The sequence below is a fragment of the Rattus norvegicus genome, chromosome 5 (genome assembly GCF_021556685.1).
Source record: "Rattus norvegicus strain SHRSP/BbbUtx chromosome 5, alternate assembly SHRSP_T2T, whole genome shotgun sequence".
Taxonomy (NCBI): domain Eukaryota; kingdom Metazoa; phylum Chordata; class Mammalia; order Rodentia; family Muridae; genus Rattus; species Rattus norvegicus.
Genome location: NC_141538.1, coordinates 86,740,761 through 86,759,396, shown reverse-complemented (window position 1 = coordinate 86,759,396; position 18,636 = coordinate 86,740,761). Strand labels below are relative to the sequence as shown.

Genomic DNA, 18,636 nt, shown 5'->3' with positions numbered 1-18,636 from the left:
CTTTACAGAGACAAGCAAAGTCTACATCACTATACTATATTGTTTGACTATGCACTTGGACTATCTTGTTAATTTCAAAGGTTTCTTATGCCTGGAGTTTGGTCATTGTTTATCTATGGGTGCTTTGGGGAGAATTATCAGATTAAGTGTCATAACTTCCTGTAATATATGCATATATGAACTCTCATTTTTGAACATCTATGCCCCATTGTCAAGGGCACACACATTTGTAAAAGAAACATTAGTAAATCTCAAAACATACATTGATGCTCATGCAATAATAGTGGAAGGCTTCAGCATCGAAGTCCCATCAATGTACAGATCATTGATACAAAAACTAAAAGAGACATGGTAAAGCTAACAAGCTATGAACCAAATGGATTTAATAGATATCAATTGCAATAGAATACTGCACCCTAAGACAACAGAATATACCTTCTTCTCAATACCTCAAAGTACCCCCTTCAAAACTGACCATGTAACCAGACAAAAAAACAAGCCTCAACAGATACAACAAGACTGAAATAATCACATGCATTCTATTAGATCAACACAGACAAAGACTGGTCTTTAATAACAACGAAAACAAAAGAAAGCCCACATACCCATGAAAACTTAATATATCTCTATTGAATGACAGCTTGTCAGAAAAGAAATAAAGAAAGAAATTAAAGACATTTTAGAATTTAATAAAAATGAAGGCACAACATACCCAAACATAAACATATGGGACACAATGAAAGCATTGCTAAGAGGAAAATTCAAAGTACTGAGTACCTTCATAAAGAAACTGGAGAGATCCTACACTAGCAACTTAACAGGACATCTGAAAGATCTAGAACAAAAGAAGCAAATACACCCAAGAGGACTAGAAAGAAGGAAATGATCAAACTCAGAGATGAAATCAAGCAATTAGAAACAAATAGAATGATACAAAGAATCAACAAAACCAGGGGCAGGTTCTTTGATTAAATCAACAAGACAGATAAACCCTTAGTAAAACTAATTAAAAGGCATAGAGACAGTATCCAAATTAACATATCAGAAATGAAAAGGGAGTAACAAATGAAACTAGAAATTAAAAAAAAAATCATCAGATCCTACTACAAAAGACTATACTCTACAAAACTGGGATCTCTAGAGGAAATGGATGATTTTTCAATACATATACCAAATACCAAAGTTAAATCAGGACCAGATAAACTATCTAAACAATCTCATAACCCTATGGAAATAGAAGCAGTCAATAAAAGTATCTCAAGGTGGGTGAGCTAAGTCCAGATGGTTTGTGTGCAGAATTATGTTGGAACTTCAAAGAAGTTCTCATGTTATTCCATAAAATAGAAACAGAAGGGATACTACCTAATTCATTCTTTGAAGCCACAGTTACACTGATATGTAAACAAAGAAAGAGAAATTTAGACACATTTTCTTTATGAGTATTGATGCAGAAATATTCAATAAAATTCTCACAACCAAAATCCATGAACCCAACAAAACCATCACTCATCAGGACCGAGTAAGCTGGAACAGTGATACAAAAATCCCTCAATTTAATCCACTATATAAACAAACTTAAAAAAAATCACAAGATCATCTCATTAGATCCCAAAAAGACTTTTGTCAAGATATAAAAGTTCTGTTAAAAGTCTTGGAATGAATAGGAATTTAAGGCACATACCTAAACATAATAAAAGCAATATACAGAAAACCAACAGCCAACATCAAACTAAATGGAGAGAAACTTGAAGCAATTCCATTAAAATCAGGGACAAGGAAAGACACTCTCCCTATTTATTCAATATAGCATTCTAATTTCTAGCTAGATCAATTAGACAACAAAAGGAGGTTGAAGGGATACAAATTTGAAATGAAGAAGTCAATGCATTGCTATTTATGCATGATATGGTAATATACATAAGCAACCTCTAGAATTCTACCAGATAATTCATACACCTGATAATCAACTTCAGAAATGTGACTGGATATAAAGTTAACTCAAACCAACCAGTAGCCTTGTTCTACATAAAGGATAAATGGATTTAAAAGAATTTAGGGAAATAATATCCTTTACAATAGTCACAAATAATATAAAATATCTTGACATAACTCTTACCAAGCAAGTGAAAGAATATATGATAAGAACTTAAATCTCTCAAGAAAGAAATCAAAGAAGACCTCGGAAAACCTCAAAAGCAATGTACACATTCAATGCAACCATCAAAATTCCAATTCAATTCTTCACAGAACTAGAAAAAGCAATTCTCAATTTCATCTGTAACAACAACAACAACAACAACAACAACACCCAAAAAAGAAAAAACAGAAAACAAAAAACACAGGATATTAAAAACAATACTTAATAATAAAAGAACTTCTGGTGGAATCTCCATCCTTGATCTCAACCTGTACTACAGAACAATAGCAATACTCAATGCATGTATTGGAACAGAGACAGAAAGATATATCAATGGAATCAAATTGAAGATCCGGAAATAAACCCATGCAACTATGGTCACTTGATCTTTGACAAAGAAGCCAAAACCATAAAATGGAAAAAGGATTGCATTTTCCATAAATGATGCTGCTCTAACTGGCACTCTGTATATAGAAGTATGTAATTTGAACAAGTTTTATCTTCTTGCACAATGCTGAAGTTCAAGTGGATCAAGGACCTCCTCATAAAATAAGATATGCTGAAACTAATAGAAGAGAAAGTGGGAATATGCCTTGAACACTTCAGAACTGGGGGAATTTTTCTGAACAGAACACCAAAGACTTAGGTTCTAAGATCAACAATTGACAAATGGGACCTTATTTAACTGAAAGCTCTTTTAAGGCAAAGGACACAGTCACCAGGACAAAACAGCAACGTACAGATTAGAAAAAGAAAATCTTTACAACATATATCTCATACAGTACTAGCATCCAAAATATTTAAAGAATTTAAGAAGGTAGACTCTGAAAAATTAAATCACCCAATTAAAAATGGAGTACAGAGCTAAACAAAATATTCTCAAATGAGGAACCTCTAATGGCCGAGAAGAACCTAAAGATAAGTTCAACATCCTTAGTCATCAGAGTAATACAAATTAAAATTACCCTGAGATTTCACCTCACAACAATCAGTATGGCTAAGATCAAAAAGGTAATAGCAGATGCCTTCTCCACAAGGAAAGAGGAGCAGTCCTCCATTCCTGGTCGGATTGCAAACTGGTACAAAAACTCTGGAACTTAGAGTCCTGGTTCCTCAAAAAATTGGAAATTGTTCTACCTGTCGACATTGTTATTTCACTCCTGGGCATATACACAAGATAGGCTCCAACATATAATAAGAACAGGTGCTCAAAAATGTTCATAGCAGCCTTATTTTTAATGGACCGATGCTAGAATCTTTGGGGCGGCGGGCTGTGAAAAGTACCCTGATTCCTGGTCTAGACAGGACAAATCCCCAAAAACTCTATAGGACTGCAGGAGCATTCTCAAGGTTCCAGGAGATCAGGCCCCTTTCATGTAGCCTCAGCCCTCTACAACACCTGTAGAGAAGTTTCAGACTGTCAGTCAGGTAGGGCAATGCCCTAAGCCCCTCCTCCACAGGTCACGTAGGTTCAAGAGAGATCAGTCATTTAGAAGCAGGATCACATCCCCAAATATGTGGATAAGGTATTCCCAAGCTCTCATGCCAAACCAATAAGAAGTACCTGCTGTCAAATACTGACCCAACCTGAAACTGTATTTAAGAATCCCATTCAGAAGGATTAAAGGTGTGCAGGAATTACTCCGTCGTCTGAGAACTTCTGTCCTAAGACCTGTAACACCGCTGCTCATGGAAGAGATCCGCTTTCCCAAAATCTGCTGCCAGAAGCTCCCCTGCACCCCTCGCTGCACTCCTGCTGGCTCAGCCCTGCCCAATGTCCTGAGCAGTGGAAATGGAAGCAAAGCAAAACAGGGACAAAAGCAGTCCCCCCCTCCCTGCCTGAGTTCACTCCCTTTCATGTAAGCCTGTGCACCTAGGTGGAGAAAGCCTCCAGCAGGAAGCCCAACAGGAAACAGTCCAGAAGTTTCTGAATGGAAGAATGGGTACTGAAAATGTGGTACATTCATACAATGGAATACTACTCGGATATTAGAAATCAAGACTTCATGAACTTGGTAGAAAAATGAGTGGAATTAGAAAATATCACCTTGATTGAGATAACCCAGACCCAGAAGGGCATATATGGTATATGTAGATTGATGTCTCTATGAGGTGAGGGTAGGCACTAGATAAGGCAAGGCCTGGGATTGGGCCATGAGAAAGTAAGACTGGGATAGAGTTTTTGTAAGGCGGGAGAGATGAAAAGAAAAGGAGGAGAACCAAAATGGAGACAGAGAGGAATGACCTAGACTTGTGTGACCTTAAATGGCCAGAGGTAGTTATGAATATTTTTTAAGGGATGGATTTTTATATGACAATTCTGTCTTATCTAAGTGGGCAGTTTATATCATTATCAATTGGTTGGGAGTTTATTGTGTGGATGTTTTGTGAAATGAGAATTTAAGATATAAATGTGACTGCTAAATTATAAGCTGAATGAGTTTTGATTTTAAGAGGTTACTGCGAGTTGTACAATAACCAGAGGGAGATCCTGGGAATGTGAGCAGAATGTAAAGTAAGGGAGCCAGAAGATAGGTGGTCTCAGTATGAAACTGGCATGGCAGTGACTGGCCTTGGGAACTAGTTGGATGGAGAGATTGACTCCAGGATCAGAGAGTAGCCTTCGGCACCATGGGATGGAGACTGAGAGCTTAGTGGGTGAGGTGCTTTTCCTGACTAAGATAAAAATACACCGCAGATGCCATGTGACCCACTGGTGCCAGCAATACCATGGGGTGGTAGAGATTTATTTATTTTTTTAAATATTTAATACAACGGGTATGTATTCACTAACTAGTAAGTGCATTTTAGCCCCAAAGCTCAGAATACCCATGATACAACTTGCAGACCATATGAAGCTTAATGAGAAGGAAGATCAAAAAGTGGACGCTTCAAACCCACTTAGAAGGGACAACCAAATAATCACTGGAGGTAGAGGAAAGGACGGGTTATAAGTGGGAAAAAAGAGGATGAGGAAAACAGAGGGGGACCGGACTAGGTATGGCAAGGGCCAGGAGAGAAGTCCAGAAGGCATGGAGTATGAGAAAAAATAAGTAGCCATGTGGAGTGGAGAACTGGAGAAACCACTAGAGGGTCCCAGATGACAGGAATGTGAGAGTCTCTCAGAACCCAATAGGATGACATATGTGGGATGATGTCACAGGTGAGGCAGGTACAAGATAGAAGGAGGCTTGTCATTGGATTAGAAGGAAAAATGGGTAGGAGAAAAGTTTGAAGGAAGAGGAGACTGGAACGGAAAGGAGGAAGAGACAGGAGGGACGGGAGAGGAGCAGAGGAACAACAATGGAGGCTGATGTTAAGATTCCCCTCTGTGCATTTACAGGTTGTCATTAATATTCTTAAGGGATGGATGTGTATTGGGCTTTGTATGTTCAGGTGGGCAATTATATCTTATCAGCTGGGCCAAAGGTTATTGTGTTGTGTGTTCTTTTTTCTTTTCTTTTTTTTCTGATCAAGATGACAATTTTTAATTTTTCCCAGGCAGAAGATATACTGGTAAAAGCATGATATGGGGAAGGGTTAGGTAACCAGAAAAGAATGGCCCTGGCTCGATGACCAGGATATTGGCTGGGTAAATCAACCAGTGGGGGGAACAATAGGGTGGGTTGCTTAGTGACCTGATCACTGATGCCTGACCACTGGTGCTAAGTGACCTGACAATCAGATTTATTCTATCTATTGAGTTCAACCAGAACTGCAGGTGCAGGCTTAGGTATGACTGCTTTGATCTAACATAAGGCTATTGCTTTTGTTTTAATGTAAGGTTAAATACAATTGCTTTTTAATATGAAGGCTGCTTCCACCATCTTGAGGCTGCTCCCATCATCTCCCCCTTTTTCTTTACTTAGAAGGACCGTGGTGGTAAAAACTCTTTGCTAGGGCATGGACAGAGCTCTGACCTCTGGTATTCTTGGCTGTGTTCTTTTATGTGACAGTTTAAGTGTAGGAAATTGTGCGGCAGATGGAGACACCGGGCTGCCGCCATGGAGTTGGGATGTGTTTCCACCAAGATATCTAGCAGATATCTTGGGGCATCGTGGTATAGGACCTAGTGAGGATAAAAGACAACCATACTTTTATTTTTTATATTTTACAACAACAAACATAAGCTGAAATATCCAAAAGCAGGGAGATAGAACCTGTAGAGACCACCTCCAGTAGATAGACATGCCCCACAGTAGAACAATGGGGACAACAACCCATCTCAAATTTTTAACCCAGAAAATTTCCTATTGAAAGGAAACACAGGGACAAAAATGGAGTAGAGGTTGAAAAAAAGGCCATCCAGAGACTACCCTACCAAGATATGATTGCAGACAGGAGCCTTGTATGGCTATCATTTCAGAGGTGTTGCCAGCATCTGACTAAGACTGATGTAGATACTCATAGCCAACAGTTGAACTGAGCCTGGGGACCTCAGTGGAAAAGTTATGGGAAGGGTTGAAGGAGTTGAAGGGAATTGTAAACTCGTATGAAGAACAACAGTTTCAATTAATGTCTCAGAACTCCCAGGGTCTAAACCACCAACCAAAGTTTATAGAAATGCTAGTCCATGGCTACTGCTATGTATGTAGCAGAGGAGTGCCTTATCTAACATCATTGTGAAGGAAGGTGGTTGGTCTTCGGTGGCTTGATGCCCCAGAGAAGGAGCATGCTAGAGAGCTGAGATGGGAGTGGGTGGGTGGGATGGTGGGGAGCAAAGGGGAAAGGAGTGGGGTATGAGGGGTTCATGGAGGGAAGACCTGGAAGATGGATAATATTAGAAATGTAAAAACATAAAATAATAAATAAAAAAGTTCATCAGTCAGTTTAATGACAAATATATTACAAACCAATTTATATTAATGATATATTACATGCAGCCCATCTGTAAATATAACTGAGAAATATCCAGATATTTGTTGGATTTTTGTAAGTATTTAGAAAAGCAGAATATAGTCATAATTGTTCCTTCCACAAGACATTTGTTGTCTAATATTATCTTAAGCTGGTGTGGCCCCCTGTCTCCCTCAATATTCATTCTACTATGAAATTAACATTTTAAATCACACATTATTTAAGGAAAATCATTAGGAACTTTAAAAGTTTTATGGAATAACCCAAACAAAATCTGTGAATTTAACCTCGTAAAGTATAAAACCAGGTAGTATGATATTTGCGCATCAACGTATAAGCAATAACAATCACATATCACGTTTCAGATGAATTTTTAAGAAACTGTATTCCTTCTTACAGGTAAATGGTCAACAAAGGCATGCTAATGTTTGAGTACCCTGTAGTCATGCCTTGTATATTTAAAGATGAAAGATGCCTATCGACATCTTTTTTTCCCCATCATTATTAACTTGAGTATTTCATATTTATATTTTGATTGTTAGTCCCCTTCCGGGTTTCGGGGTCAACATCCCCCTAACCCCTTCCACTCCCCTTCTCTATGGGTGTTCCCCTCCCCATCCGACCCACATTATCGCCCTCTCCCCAACAATCATATTCATTGGGGGTTCATTCTTGGCAGGACCAAGGGCTTCCCCTTCCACTGATGCTCTTACTAGGCTATTCATTGCTGTCTATGAGGCTTGAGCCCAGGGTCAGTCCATGTATAGTCTTTGGGTAGTGGCTTAGTCCCTGAAAGTTCTGATTGGTTGGCATGGTTGTTCATATGGGGTCTCGAGCCCCTTCAAGCTCTTCCAGTCCTTTCTCTGATTCCTTCAACGGGGGTCCTGTTCTAAGTTCAGTGTTTTGCTGCTGGCATTCACCTATGTATTTGCTGTATTCTGGCTGTGTCTCTCAGGAGAGATCTACTTCCACTTCCTGTGGACCAACACTTCTTTGCTTCATCCATCTTATCAAATTGGGTGGCTGTATAAGTATGGGCCACATGTGGGGCAGGCTGTGAGTGGGTGTACCTTTTGCCTCTGATCTAAATTTTGCCTCCCCATTTCCTGCAAAGGGTATTCTTGTTTCCCTTTCAAAGAAGGAGTGAAGCATTCGCATTTTGGTTATCCTTGATTTTCATCTGTTCTGTGCATCTAGGATAATTCGAGCATTTGGATTAAAAGCCACTTATCAATGAGTGCATACCATATGTGTTTTTCTGTGATTGGGTTACCTCACTCAGGATGATATTTTCCAGTTCCATCCATTTGCCTATGAATTTCATAAATTCATTGTTTTTGATAGCTAAGTACTAGTCCACTGTGTAGATGTACCACATGTTCTGTATCCACTCCTCTGTTGAAGGGCATCTGGGTTCTTTCCAGATTCTGGCTATTATAAATAAGGCTGCTATGAATACAGTGGACCATGTGTCTTTGTTATATTTTGGGGCATATTTGGGGTATGTGCCCAAAGGGGTATAGCTGGTTCCTCAGGTAGTGCAATGTCCAATTTTCTGAGGAACCGCCAGACTGATTTCCAGAATGGTTGTAACAGTCTGCAATCCCACCAACAATGGAGGAGTGTTCCTCTATCTCCATATCCTCGTCAGCATTTGCTGTCACCAGAGTTTTTGACCTTAGCTATTCTCACTGGTGTGAGGTGAAATCTCAGGGTTGTTTTGATTTGCAGTTGCCTTATGTCTAAAGATGTTGAACATTTCTTTAGGTGTTTCTCAGCCATTTGGCATTCCTCAGCTGTGAATTCTTTGTTTAGCTCTGAACCCCATTTTTTAATAGGGTTATTTGTCTCCCTGCGATCTAACTTCTTGAGTTCTTTGTATATTTTGAATATAAGCCCTCTATCTGTTGTAGGATTGGTAAAGATCTTTTCCCAAACTGTTGGTTGCTGTTTTGTCCTAATAACAGTGTCCTTTGCCTTACAGAAGCTTTGCAGTTTTATGAGATCCAATTTGTCCATTATTGATCTTAGAGCGTAAGCCTTTGGTGTTTTGTTCAGGAAAATTTCTCCAGTGCCCATGTGTTCCAGATGCTTCCCTAGTTTTTCTTCTATTAGTTTGAGTGTGTCTGCTTTGATGTGGAGGTCCTTGATCCACTTGGACTTAAGCTTTGTACAGGTTGATGAGCTTGGATCAATCTGCATTCTTCTACATGCCGACTTTCCCTTGAACCAGCACGTTTTGGTAAAAATGCTATCTTTTTCCAATGGATGGTTTTGGCTCCTTTTTCAAAAATCAAGTGACCATAGGAGTGTGTGTTCATTTCTGGGTCTTCAATTCTGTTCCATTGGTATATCTGTCTGTCTCTGTACCAATACCGTGCAGTTTTTATCACTATTGCTCTGTAATACTGCTTGAGTTCAGGGATAGTGATTCCCCCAGAAGTCCTTTTATTGTTGAGGATAGTTTTAGCTATCCTGGGTTTTTTGTTATTCCAGATAAATTTGCAAATTGTTCTGTCTAACTCTATGAAGAAATGGATTGGTATTTTGATGGGGATTGCATTGAATCTGCAGATTGCTTTTGGTAAAATGGCCATTTTTACTATATTAGTCCTGCCAATCCATGAGCATGGGAGATCTTTCCATCTTCTGAGGTCTTCTTCAATTTCTTTCTTCAGAGGCTTGAAGTTCTTATCCAACAGATCTTTCACTTGCTTGCTTAAAGTCACACCGAGGTACTTTATATTATTTGGGACTACTACCAAGGGTGTCGTTTCACTAATTTCTTTCTCAACTTGTTTCTCTTTTGTATAGAGGAAGGCTACTGATTTATTTGAGTTAATTTTATACCTAGCCACTTTGCTGAAGGTGTTTATTAGGTTTAGTAGTTCTCTGGTAGAACTTTTGGGATAACTTAAATATGCTATCATATCATCTGCAAATGGTGATATTTTGACTTCTTATTTCCTATCTGTATTCCTTTCATCTCCTTTTGTTGTCTGATTGCTCTGGCTAGAACTTCAAGAACTATATTGAATATGTAGGGAGAAAGTGGGCAGCCTTGCTAGTCCCTGATTTTAGTGGGATTGCTTCAAGTTTCTCTCCATTTAGTTCAATGTTAGCTACTGGTTTGCTGTATATGGCTTTTACTATGTTTAGGTATGGGCCTTGAATTCCTATTCTTTCCAGGACTCTTATCATGAAGGAGTGTTGATTTTTGTCAAATGCTTTCTCAGCATCTAATGAAATGATCATGTGGTTTTGTTCTTTCAGTTTGTTTTTATAATGGATCACGTTGATGGTTTTCCATATATTAAACCTTCCTGCATGCCTGGGATGAAGCCTACTTGATCATGGTGGATGATTGCTTTGATGTGCTCTTGGATTCGTTTGCCAGAATTCTATTGAGTTTTTTTGGGTCGATATTCATAAGGGAAATTGGTCTGATGTTTTCTTTCTTTGTTGGGTCTTTATGTGGTTTAGGTATAAGAGTAATTGTGGCTTCATAGAAGGAATTCGGTAGCACTCCATCTATTTCAATTTTGTGGAATAGTTTGGATAGTATTCGTATGAGATCTTCTATGAAGGTCTGATAGAATTCTGCACAGAACCCGTCTGGACCTGGGCTCTTTTTTGTTGGGAGACGTTTAATGACTGCTTCTATTTCGTTAGGAGTTATGGGGTTGCTTAACTGGTTTATCTGTTCCTGATTTAATGTTGGTACCTGGTATCTGTCTAGGAAATTGTCCATTTCCGGCAGATTTTCAAGTTTTGCTGAGTATAGGCTTTTGTAGTAGGATCTGGTAAATTTTTGAATTTCCTCTGATTCTGTAGTTATGTCTCCCTTTTCATTTCTGATTTTGTTAATTTGGACACACTCTCTGTGTCCTCTCATTAGTCTGGCTAAGGATTTATCTATCTTGTTGATTTTCTCAAAGAACCAACTTTTGGTTCTGTTGATTCTTTCTATGGTCCTTTTTGTTTCTACTTGGCTGATTTCAGCTCTGAGTTTGATTATTTCCTGCCTTCTATTCCTCCTGGGTGTATTTGCTTGTTTTTGTTCAAGAGCTTTTGGGTGTGCTGTCAAGCTGCTGACATATGCTCTCTCCTGTTTCTTTCTGCAGGGACTCAGCGCTATGAGTTTTCCTCTTCATACAGCTTTCATTGTGTCCCATAAGTTTGGGTATGTTGTACCTTCATTTTCATTAAATTCTTAGAAGTCTTTAATTTCTTTCTTTATTTCTTCCTTGACCAGGTTAACATTGAGTAGAGCATTGTTCAATTTCCATGTTTATGTTGGCGTTCTTCCCTTATTGTTGTTGAAGACCAGATTTAGCCTTTGGTATTCTGATAGGATGCATGGAATTATTTCTTTCTTTCTGTATCCTTTGAGGCCTTTTTTATGACCAATTATATGGTCGATTTTGGAGAAAGTACCATGAGGTGGTGAGAAGAAGTTATATCCTTTTGTTTTAGGATAGAATGTTCTATAAATATATGTTAAGTCCATTTGGTTCATGACTTCCCTTTGTCTATGTCTCTGTATAATTTCTGTTTCCATGATCTTTCCATTGATTAGAGTGGGGAGCTGAAATCTCCTACTATTATTGTGTGAGGTGCAATGTGTGTTTTGAACTTTAGTAACGTTTCTTTTATGTATGTTGGTGCCTTTGTATTTGGAGCATAGATATTTTGGATTGATAGTTCATCTTGGTGGATTTTTCCTTTGATGAATATGAAGTGTCCTTTATATAACCATCATTTAATCCAAAATAGTAATTTCAAAATCTCAGGATATTAATAATTGTGACATCGATTCTATGGGATCCATGGTTCCCCCAGAATCTCTTTTTGTGTGTTTGGCTCAGATTTTAAGAACAACCTAAGTAAAGGAAGTTCTTGTGTTATCTAGTTCATTTTCCCACTCCAACACAAACAGGTGAAGTTTTGAGTAGATGAGACCCTGGACACCTTGAAAGCTTAACAAGTAGAATTGTCAGAGGCTACTGACATGTGCAATTTGCAGTTCCTGTCACACTGTGTTGACCAATCTTAACACAGAAATGATCCAAATAAAAATTCCTCCCAGTCTTAATTGCATTATATTTCTTTATATAGAATATAACTTCAATTGTTCAACAAAGCCTAACAGTACTATTCCAAGTTTGCTTTTTTTACTCTATATAACATATGTCAGAACCAAGGCAGTTAACAATCATTGCCCTAGGTCATTTCCCTGTTAGGATGGATCACTTTCTAAACAAGTAGCTCTAATTTTAGATTAGCTACAAATGCATTTTGACCTATTTTTTACCTAAGGATCCTGTCATGCTTAGAGAATTTTTTTTTTGTCACAAGTATTTTTCTCTGTTGGAGCTTAGGCCAATCTGATTTATGAGAACAACACATATACTTACACAAGTATTCACATCACACATGTACCCACTTTTATTATACATGTGCCCTTGCGACATTATGAGTCCAAAGCCTCAAAATAAACTTACAACAAATGAAGACATAGAGTAGTTTCCTTGCAACTGCATAAACATTTAAACTACAGGAGACACACCTATAAACATCTATTAAGAAGCCAAATATCCTTATGTGTTATGTATTTCATATTATAAATTATATAAATCATTATACTTTAGTAAAAGCCTCACATATATTTTATCTTTCCTTTTTGTAGTGCCTAAGATTGAACCCTTGGCTTTTCAGGCTGGGCAAAACATTACCACTGAGATCATTTTTTTTTAATGTAGTAATTCTGAAGCTAGTTAAGGACATATCTTTGTATTTATTATGAAATTTTCAAACTGGGGTTTAGAAAGCAAGCCAGCTCTCCTGCTGTCTTAGGTCTATGCTCAACACAGCCTAGGGTCGGCCCTTTTTCATTCTTTGCCCTTACTCTGATCACTGTGGCATCTGCCAAGGCGTCATTGGTGTGTAATGTGAAGTGACATTCGCTATTCATTTGTGAATGGAACATGGCAAAAAAATGTGATCTATAAAACTTCTCGTTACCCTTTGGGAAGTCTCAGAGTAACGTGTTTGGAGAAAATATAAGACATTTGAAGGTCATTAAGTTTGTACCTATGAATCATAATGGATTTCTGTGTGAAATGTCAAAAACATTCTGACTATCTTGTTTATTCCTATCCATAGACAATCTGCCTGTGGGTCCACTGGCCTCTTTAGCAGCCTTTTCCCTCTAGAGTGTGGAACATCTCAAGCAAAAAATTAAGTGAACTGGTAGTGATGCTGTTATAGCTCTTATCACATTTCTACATTCTATGTGCTGAACTAGAGTTACAAAGACACAAAGCATTCTGTGATCGAATGACAAAGAGGACCACTTATGTCCTAAAAATGTCTGGGGGCAGTTTTCTTGGGTTCAAGTGACTGTATATTTTGAACTTCATTAAAAGGTTTTATTTTTTGGTCATGAGAGAATAAATATTGCTGACTTTCTTCCTTATCCTAAGAAACCTAACTGAATTTATTTTCAGATCCTGAGTAAAGAAGCAAAGTAAATCATAATATGTGAGAAAATAAACCAATGAACTATGATCTATAATCACTCATTTTATGTTTTGGGAAAATTTTCAAACTTCCACTCAAGTAAACTGGATGGAAAGATTCACAGAGATATTAAAACTTGAAAGACAAAATTACTTCAAAAGGACGTCAGAGCGCAAATAATGTTACTGCATTTACTTTTAGTTATATTATTCATCTATTCATTTGTGTGAGTTTATGTGTATGTGAGTGTGTGAGTATGAGTGTGTGTGTGTGTGTGTGTGTGTGTGTGTGTGTATGTGTGTGTGTGTATAGACATGAGTAGCAGGGTGCATTTGAAGACTTTGGGTTGCCCAGTCTGCACAGGCATAAGAAACATCCTTACTCACTGTGTCATCACCCCAGACTATGATGTATATGAACCACATCAATGACCAGAATGGCAAAATCACTCTAAGAGTCCAATAGTAAAGGTACACATTTATGCTAACCAAAGCTCCATAATTGGACAAAAGACCCCATCAAAATGAGGCAAGCTGTGCCTGGTTCTGAAACCTAGCTGACTCTAGTGCAGTCAGAGTTATCGGAGGGAATCTACCACCTCTAATTTGCTATATTAGAATGACTTATCATAACAATCTAAAAACAGTTTTCCTTATAGTTACAGAGAAGTGCAGTCTTCATCCCTCATCAAAAGACTTCTCTTTCTTTCCCCAACAAAACTACTATAGAAAATCACTACCAAGTAAAATGTAGAGTTGTGAAGTTCAGTCCCAATGCTTATATCTACAAAATATCCCTACCACTAAGGTTCAGGAGACATTGAAGAAATGGTGAGGTGATATAAGGGAGCTATGAAATGTGTCTCATAGTAATATCAGAAGCAACATCCATGAAGTGTCATCAACATACTACCCAGATGTGAGCTGATCAAGAGTGAGCCCAATGAATGTGCCAACATATAGAGGAAAAGCTCAAGATGTCTAAACTCTTCACAAAGAACTAAAAAAGAAAGTAAGCAAAGTGAGTTCGACCTGGTCCCTTGAGCTCTGCTATATAGCTACTGGTGTGCCTGTACTCCTGTAGGCCTGGTGGCAGCAGCTACATGCAATCATGCAATGTATTTTCTATAGACTTGTTGGCACCAGGGACATACAAGTTTGCCAACATCTGGGAAAACCGGGAAAGTACTGTATATGAGGCACAATACTTTCTGGTTTCTCCTTAGACACAGCCAGCAGCAGCAAATTGTGACATGTGTTCCTTGCACTCAGTTTCAGGCTCACAATGCTTCCTGCACTTCCTGAGACCTTCCAGGACCACAGACTACCAGGTAACTGCCTTCTCCTCTTCAAACCTCCTGCTTACTAGGTCTTCATAAAGCACACCCAACAATGGTAAACTTCATAGTGATCCCTGTGGGGAGCGGGTGTAGCAGCAATCCCAAGATGGCGCCCAGGACTGCTGCTGAATCTTATGACTAGCACCTGAAAATAAGCCACGCCCCATCGTGAGAGCTGCGCAGGCACACCATGACGATATATCAGGCCATGTGACGTGGACCTATGAACGGAGGTTACGCAGACTGGACGGTTGAGGTGGTTGAGGGAGGTTATATGGGAGTGCACTCAGGGGCTGGATGGAGACACTGTTGCTGCTTGCAGACAAAAGGGTTCCTGAATAAACTGCTTTGAGAAGAATGTCATGGTGTCACTCCTTTCCTGCTGGTTGGGGCTGGAAGCAACAGATACCCTGCACTCCATTTTCAGTACCACAACTATGCCTGCATCCCTGGTAGCCTGTTGGCACCAAGGACAACCAGATGGCTCCTGTGCAAGTCAGGAACCCAAGTGGATACAGACACCAACTGACCCAAAAAACTTTCAATCCCAAATGTATCTTATCTACAATAAAGGTATGGATGGGGATTGAAACAGAGACTCAGGAAATAAAAAAATCAAAAACTATTCAACCTGACACTCATCTCATGGGCAAACACCAATCCCTAACACTATCAATGGTACTTTGTTATGCTTGTCGCCAAACAGAGATGGGGACTCTTATGGAAACATAGGAGGAAGGATCCTGGGCTCAAAGGGGATAGTAATTCCACAGGAAAACCTATAGAGTCAAAAAATCTAGGGCTCTCAGAGTCTGAATCACCAACTGAAGGAAATACATGGACTGGATCTTCCACATATGTAAGAGATGGGCAGCTTTATATTTAGGTGGGTCCTGAACAATTGAAAAAGGGGCTATCCAAAAGCTGTTGTGTGTATGTGGGATATTGTATTCTAGTTGTGCTGCCTTCTCTGGTCTCAACGGGAGAGGAAGCACCTACCTTCACAAAAACTGGAGATGCCTAGGCTGAGGTTTGGAGGCAATGCTGAGTAGGTGGCAGGGTCATCCACTCAAAGGAGAAGGGGAGGGGAATTGGGAAAGAATTGTGGGAAGGGATGATGAGTAGGAGGTGAGCAAGTGAGTAGGATGTAAAGTGAGTAATTTAAAAAAAATTAAATTTAGAGTAAAGGGAAACACCCAAACCAAAACAACAATATAAAGGACAATCAACAAGAGTCAGGGAAATATGGCATCACTAGAGACCAACTATCCTACTAAAGCAGCCCTAGATGTCCTAAACATAAGAACTTGACCTTAAATCCTATCTTATAAAGATGATATAGGTCTTTTAAGAGAAAAGGAATAAATCCTCTGAAGAAATTCAGGAAAATACAGTCAAAGCAGTGAAGGAAATGAATAAAGTTGTTCAAGAACTGAAAATGAAAATAGAAAAAGCACATACACACAACCTGGGGAAAAAGTAGAGATAGAAAGCACAGGTAAGAGAATAGGAACTACAGATGGGAGAATTTCAGGTGTAGAAGCTCTGTGATAGAAGAAATTGATTTATTTGTCAAAAAGAACATTGCATTTAAAATGTTCCTGACACAAAACATCCAGGAAATCTGGGACATTATGACAAGTCCAAATTTAATTATGATAGGAATAAAAGAAGGAGAAGATTCCCACCTCCAATACCCAAACATATTTTCAACCAAGTCATAGGAGAAAAATTCCCCAACCTAAAGAAAGGTAAACAAACAAGAACCCTAACAGAACTCAAAATGCATTAGACCAGAAAAAAATTTCCTGCTACATAATTACACTAAATATAAAGAACAGACAAAGAATATTACATGCAGCTGGGAAAAAAGACCAAATAAAATATAAAGGCAGAGCTATCATAATTAAAACGAACATTTTTACAGGGACTCTAAATTCCAGATGTCTTGCAATCTTGAAGAAACCACAATGCAAGCACAGATTACTATACTCAGTAAACTTTTAAACTCCATACAGGGAGAAAAAAGATATGAAAAACATAATTTAAATAATATCTATCACCTTTCCAACTTGGGCCCGGCAGAATGGCTCCCGCAAAGAAGGGTGGCAAGAAGAAGGGCCGTTCTGCCATCAACAAGGTGGTGACCCAAGAATACACCATCAACATTCACAAGTCCATCCATGGAGTGGGCTTCAAGAAGCATGATCCTCGGGCACTCAAAGAAATTCGGAAATTTGCCATGAAGGAGATGGGAACTCCAGATGTGCGCATAGACACCAGGCTCAATAAAGCCATCTGGGCCAAAGGAATAAGGAATGTTCCGTACCGCATCCGAGTACATTTGTCCAGAAAGCGTAATGAGGATGAGGATTCACCAAACAAGCTCTACACACTGGTAACTTACGGGCCTGTTACCACATTCAAAAATCTACAGACAGTCAATGTGTTTGAGAACTAACTGTTGAATGTCAAATAAAGTTACAGAACTGCAAAAAACAAAAAAACAAAAAACAAAAAACAAACAAACAAACAAACAAACAAACAAAAATCTATCTACAAAAGCAGCCTGGCAGAAGACTCTAGAAGGCAGACTTCAATGCAAGAATGTAAACTACACCCATGGAAACACAGGGAATAAATAAATCCACACCAGGCATGTGCTCTTCTGTCCATGCATGCCTGCACATCCATGCGCGTGCATGTGCACACACACACACACACACACACACACACACACACACCATTATCAATGCTTCATTCTAGGGATATAGACATGCTTCACAACATAAAAATCGATCAACATAGTCCACCATATAAAGAAACTGAAAATGAAAACAAAAAACATGACTATCTCATTAAGTGCTGAAAACCTTTGAGAAAAACAATCACCACTTCATGATAAAGGACTTGGAGAAATCAAGGATATAAGGCATATACCTAAACACAATCATGGCAATATACAGTAAGTGGGTAGCTATAATCAAATGAAACAGAAAGAAATTTAAAGCAATTCCACTAAACACAAGGACAAGACCAGATTGCTCACTTTCTCTACACCTGTTCAATATAGGACTTGAAGTATTTTAAGCTATAGCAGTAAGATATCTAAAGGAGATCAAGGGGATGCAAAGTTAGAAAGAAAAAAGTCAACTATTGCTATTCTAAATATAATAGTAGGGATGTGTGTGTGTGTGTGTGTGTGTGTGTGTGTGTGTGTGTGTAATACCAAAACTTCTACCAGAGAATTCTTATAGCAAAAAAAAAAAAAAAAACAATGTCTTCATATAGTAGCAGTATACAAATTTAACTTAAAAAATCAGTAGTCCTTCTTTGTCCGAATCATAAACAGTATGAGAAGAAATTAGGGAAACAACATCTTTCATGATAGGCACAAATCAAATACAATATATTGGTGCACCTCTAACCAAGCAAGGGAAAGACCTATATGACAAGAATTTTATGTTTTTGAAGAAGGAAATCAACCAAGATATCAGGAGACAGATCTACCATACTAGTGGATTGGTAAGATTAATGTTATAAAAATGGCATAATATACTTCAAAGAAGTTCCAAATAAAATTTCAGTACAATTCTTTCCACATGCATGTTGAAAGAATAGTACTTGAATTTATAAGGAAAACAAAAACACAGTGTAGCTAAAAAAAATAAAATAAAATACTGTAAAATAAAAGTGCTCCCGAAGGTATCACCATCCCTCATTTCAAGCGGTACTACAGAGCAATAGTAATAAAAACCATGTGGCATTGACATAAAAACAG

General features: G+C 38.4%; 1 pseudogene; it reads left to right on the top strand.

Annotated features, from left to right (window-relative positions):
* Positions 1–16,917: 16,917 nt before the first annotated feature.
* Positions 16,918–17,316, top strand: Rpl31-ps11 (ribosomal protein L31, pseudogene 11; annotated as a pseudogene).
* The last annotated feature ends 1,320 nt before the right edge of the window (positions 17,317–18,636 follow it).